The sequence below is a fragment of the Bemisia tabaci genome, chromosome 4 (genome assembly GCF_918797505.1).
Source record: "Bemisia tabaci chromosome 4, PGI_BMITA_v3".
Taxonomy (NCBI): Eukaryota; Metazoa; Arthropoda; class Insecta; order Hemiptera; family Aleyrodidae; genus Bemisia; species Bemisia tabaci.
In genome coordinates, this window is record NC_092796.1 from 21,304,264 (window position 1) to 21,310,379 (window position 6,116).

Genomic DNA, 6,116 nt, shown 5'->3' on the forward strand with positions numbered 1-6,116 from the left:
CACTGAGGCTGTGATATCAATGAGAAGAAACTGGGAGAGAGGCTGCCAGGTCATGTTGATTAGTCAAATAATAACAATGCCTTAAAAAACCCACTATAGACTCTTCAATGACTTATTAAACACGTATTTCCTCTTTCTGAAAGAAGTAAATTGACTGACAGAGTTAAACCCTGACAGCACATGAAAGATGCCCTGAGCGAAGTGAAGTTTTGGAGGAGAGGTGGGTGAGGTAGTTCCATAATATTTCTCTCCAGAACATTTACCAAATTTATTTGTTCCTCAAGGTGCCTTATCCAAGAATAAGCACATCAAGAGCAGTAAGTACATGATAATTATTAAAAACATTCATTTATGGGCTCAGAGAGCTCAGAGATCCCTCTGGACTCTAGCAAATCGATTTTCAGCCCCTAAGTAATTAAATATAGGACAAGTTGATCATTCCAAATTTTTTTTTTCGCCTTGGAAAAAATTGAGAGAAAGCAACATATGTTGTGATGATGTAGAATTTTGGAAGCAACATTAAAAGTTCTCAAATTTAACTGAAACTGGGAGGTAAGAATGGGCCATCATCATGGCCAGCTCGTACAACGGGCCGCTAAAAGTACCGAAAGGCGGCTGGAACTGGAGATGTCAAATTCAAATAATATATGCGATTACCGAATGACGGAAAACTGGCAGCGGAGGGCTTACCATCGGCTGTTTTGAGCAAATGACGGTTCATTCAAATAACACGCCACACGAGGTACCCTCTTTCGTCATTACAATGGCCGCTGCTCTCTCTCCACCCGCCCTCTGATACACATAAACATGTAGACCCAAACTAATTAGACGTTAACTACTTAGACGTAAAATTTTTAGACTTAAACACATTAGACGGAAAAATTCCATCAGATTGGCAGGATAAATTGCTTGTTATTTTTTTAGACCTAAAAATTTTGTTTCCTAGAGAAAAGAAACATAAGATGTTAAATATTTAGATGCTACCGTGTTAGATCTAAACAATTTAGATGAAAACAGTTTTGGACGCTATTGGTTTGGACATAAATGATGGATTAGACATTAAATATTTAGACCTAAAAGGTACCCTCCCTTACACGTTTCTCTGTAATTTAGAATTTAATGGTTTCCCATTTTTTCTTACCACGGCGTGTCTTCTTTACAATAAAGTGTAATGAGTTGAGAATTTTCAATCAATTTATGAATGTTTCTTCATAGGACGTAATATTTCATTTTTCTCTTTGTTATAACACTCACCTTAATATTGAACTTACCAAATCACCTTTATATTGAAACGCCTACCTTACAAAGCAAGACGCATGTTGTCTGTCAAATTACTGTCCACGTGTAGTAGTTCAATAACATGTTTTCGAGAATTACCCTTCCGTTAAAAAATTTAAGCATGGAAAATGAAAGAGAGGGCCTTCGAAGAAAAACTCAAAACCAAGAACGGTGAATGAAAGTAAGAATGAGCAATTCGTCGAATCATATGCAGTACCTGAATAAGATTCATCCTCGGTCGACTTACCTCCACAGAGGGTGAGATAAGATTCAGGGTAGAACTCTCAGCTGGGTAGGTAATGTAGGTAGGTAATGTAGGTAATGTGTAGGTAATTGTAAAACTACGTTGCACGAACTTAGCAGCATCAGCAGCCCCGGGGTGCCCGACCACCGACTTTGACTTCCATCGATATTGATAGAACTCAGTTCCATTCCAATGGGGTATTTCATTGGAATGGAACCGAGTTCTATCAATATCGATGGAAGTCAAAGTCTGTGGTTGGGCTGCACAAGCTTCACGTCGGTGTGCCCTTCGACCAAACAAGTCCTCAATTCAGGGATCATGTGGGTAAAATATGTCAAAACGTAATGAAAAGAGACCAAAGAAATCATGCATGGGTAGAATTGAAATCAGATGTAGATAAGTGCGATATCTCAAACCTTGATTCCGATGGGTGCCAAATCAAAATGAAACAAAGTTGCAGGGTGGTCAGGTTTTCCAACACGAGGCACCAACAAAGGAGAGAATCAAGACGATTATCCTCATTCGCGACAAATTAACCACGATTCCTTCACTCACCGTCGAGTCCACGCGCTAAAGATGAAAGTCACAACGAGAAAATACATGTCTTCGGAATACACGCGAATTTCATGAAGAGTTCAGAAGTTCAGAGGCGACAAACAAATAATACCCGCGTGGAGAGAGCCAAGACCGAACGCAAATTCGTCATGGCGTTCCATCACTTTCGCGGTACGTGCGACAGACATGATCGTCGGTTAATACACAGAGAACTGAAATTGTAGAAAGAAATAAGGGATGCAGAGAATTCAAATGCTTAAACACGACACGAAAAGTCACTGGTCACTTCGCGATCGCGAGTTCATTCTGAGGGAATGCGTAATGCTTGGAGAAGAGAGAAAAGACGATGAAAGAAACAGAACACTTCGCGGTATGCGGCATGATGGCCGCATGGGCCGCCAGCCGGTGAGAAAAAAGAGGAGGTGCTTGCATTTCCGGCATCTTGGACTTTTTTTGATGACGTAGGTCGGAACGGCGACTTTTATCATCGATTTTCTTGGAACCGGTGTATTTCATGGAAAAAATTCATTTTACATACAGTGTTTGAACTTATCTCATGAGTTGATTTAAACAAAAAAACCGGATGTTGTGGTCCGTTTTTCACACTTCGAATTCCGGATTTTGCTGACCAGGTTGTACCGACCTACGTCACAGGGTACACAATCCTCAAGATGCACACACCTCCTTTTCTTTTCTCTATGGCCGGCCGGCCCGCTGAGAGGATTGTTTACTACAGGTTTCAACAAGTCTAATGGACAAGGAGTGGGAGAAGATGTGGGGGGAGGGGGTGTGTTTGCTTTTGTCTCTGGCGATGACGAGCGCTGCGTTGCCATGTTTCGTATTTATCGTGCCCTATGACCGCAGGCCGACTGGCGCCACATTTTCCAAATCATTTAGTGTGCATGCATATACTTCAAAACAAGGTGACGATGACCAAACAAACGCGAGTCTCTCCTAACTCTATCAAAATTGCCATATACATTTTATTGGTTTCAAGGAGAATAATGGTAACTAGGTAAATGAAATTTTCTCGGATTTTTCTTGGAAGAAGTAGAAAATCGCAAAAAAACTAAAAGAAAACTGGGGTTGGGGTCTTTGAAGGAGTCATCCATAAATTACGTGAGGCACTTTTTCCTATTCTTAGTTCCACCTCTAAAAATTACGTAAGGCTCGACTGACCCCCCCCCCCCCCTTTTTTTCAATTATCGCAGATATAAGCATTACATCATCTTTTAGAAAAAACAATGCAATTTTTAGGCCAAAATTTTTATTAGTGAAACTAAATTTTTGAAGTAAGTTCATAGGAAATATTAATGATACCTACAATTAGTTTAATGAACAAAAATACGTGGAGCAAAATTGAAGATTTTTTTTGTCTTTGGAATGGTTAAAAGTATGAAGTTGACATAAGGATGAAGTCACTGCTATAACTTCCCACTTAGTGTAGAGGTGGGAATCAAGGGAAATGACAGGAGCATTGTCCGATCGGTCAGCAATCGGTGATGTGCTGATTTCCTCTATTTCATCTTGAATTTTATTTTCAACCCGACGAACAATGGATTTTTGCATTTTCTTTGAATATTGGATGGAAAGCTTACGTAAAGCTCAGCCCTACCCCTTCCTCCCTCGTAAAATTTAATTTACGTTGAATTTGATATTCAACGGCCTGTGTCTCAATAAATTACACGCTGTTTTCACAATATTTTCAAAACTGATTTTAAGAAATATCTCACGAAAATGGCTTAAATTCAGTCTGAGAAGGGTACAATTTTCACAATTTTCCGAGGGAGGGGCCCCCCGGCCCCTATTTGGTGCAGGAGACAGTGTGTGAAACCTGCATTTGATTTGATTTGCGACGCGCGTTGAACATTTCAAAATGTGTATTTTAATGTGTAAATGGCTCCGAACAATCTACATGGGCTCAAAGATATTCCAGAGGAATTCCGTAGGAAGAGCCAGAGGGGCCCCTCATGTACCTTAAAACTTGTCAAAGGGGGCTACGGTGCTCCAGAGGGACCCCTTCTGGCAAGTTTAGGGCGAGGCGATCGCCCCCCTGCCCCTTGGGCCAGTCTGCCCCCGTCACTAATACTGATGACTAAAGAGGTGAACGCTTTGAGTCTAACCAGGCCCGCCACATCTCATCTCGGGCCCTGGTACCAGTTTTCTGGCCCGGGCCCCTAGCGCAGAGGGGGGTCCGGGGAGCCTCCCTCGGGAAATTTTTGAAATTTTAAATCTATTTGGACGCATTTTGAAGCTCTTATGATGGAGATTTTCCATCAATTTCTGCAGAATACTTACGCCTTTTTTTTTTTACTTTCAGCACCAAATACTTTCGAATTGTTGCATTCAAAACATCTATAAATTTTTTTTGAGGGGGGCAGGTGATACTTTTCAATTCTAGGGGGAGCCGGGCCCCCCTGGACTCCCCTTTCGTACGTCTATGGCGAGGGAGTTGAGCCATTGAAGTCGAGGATGCCCAGACAGGAGCCTCTAAGCATCCGACAACGGAAGAAAATGAAACGCAGTTACTAAAAATCATCATCATTAATCATTAATATAAACTTCGAAGGATTCTGCCTTTTTCTATTTCACTCGAGGGGAAGTGTCCCCTCCCGGACTCTCTTCCCCACCCGGTGACTGACGCTGCGCTGCTGTGCTGAACGGTTCAGCCTGAACCTTTCCCCTACGTCTAACCGTTCCCCACTCCTCTGTCAATGAAACCATGCCACCGCTTTTACGTATTGTCGCTCGACCGCCCAGGTACCTACCGGCCACTCCGGCCAGCGGTCAGTTGATGATAAATCTCGCTCATGCTCCTATACGCAGCTACGCATTGATTACGCCAGCGAATTACTTCCAAATAATTAGAATTTCTTCGATAATAGTTTTCTTTATTTATTCGACGGTATTTTTTCTCTGTTCTACTGTGATTTCCTTGGTTCTCTACTGTGTTTGACTGTGTTGAAATTTATATTAATACTCACACGGAGAAAAAACTTCGTGCATGGGACCCGACGTTGAGATCATATGAATCTCTTAAAACTTGAGGTCCAGCTGCCGAAATTCGGGTCAGAAATCTGAAACACTTCGGTATGCACCGAGTACTTCAGATGTGTGACCTGAAACCTTCGGTATATACCGAACTACTTCAATTGTCTGACCCGAACTTCGGCAGATGGACCTTAACTTTTCGGATGCGTGATCCGAAAACTTCAGAGATCCATATGATCTCAGCTTCGGGTTCCATGCACAAAATTTTTTTCTCCGTGTTTCCTTTTAGGGGACGCAACTAAAATTTCAGTAAATTTTTTCAGAAAAGTAAAAAAAAAAAAAAAAAAAAAAAAGTGACTAACAATGGTTCCTCACCTTCTCGTGGTGTTGGCCGTTTTTACTAAGTGGGAACCGTCCATAAGATATAGTCTATTTCTTGCCCTGCCATTATTATTCTACAAGTTAATTGTGGAGTGAGAATTTCATAATGTTTTCTATGAAATCTTCAAAATATAGTGATAAAAAATTTGCAACTACTACAAAATCGGCTCGCGAAGCGAGCCGAATGTCACTCGCGCAGCGAGTGACCGGCGCGAGTGACCGGGGGTCCAGGGGCGTAGCCCCCGGCTAGGCGTGACGGGCGCGCGAAGCGCGCCCAGAACGGCTAGTATCATTCTATATATACTACTCAAAATCTTGAAAATAGATAGAAATCTCTAAAAAAGTAAGAAAAATTTTATAGTGCCCTAGCGTGTTTTTTAAACTTTATTCACCTTTTTTTTACCGAAATTTCAGGGTAATTTTTTCACTTTTCCTTACGAGACAATAAGGTTTACACATGAATTCGTAGTGGTTTGTCACCTGCGTCACGGGCCCCTCCGGGGCCCGGGCCCCGGTACTAAGGACCCAGTATCCCCCCCCCCCCCTTGTGGCGGGCCTGGGTCTAACAGTAGTATAGACCTCTGAATTTAACTTCTGCCTCGCCCGATTAATCATTGCGCTTTTTTATTTACTACAAATAGCCCACAAGGGCTAATCCTGCGCTTTA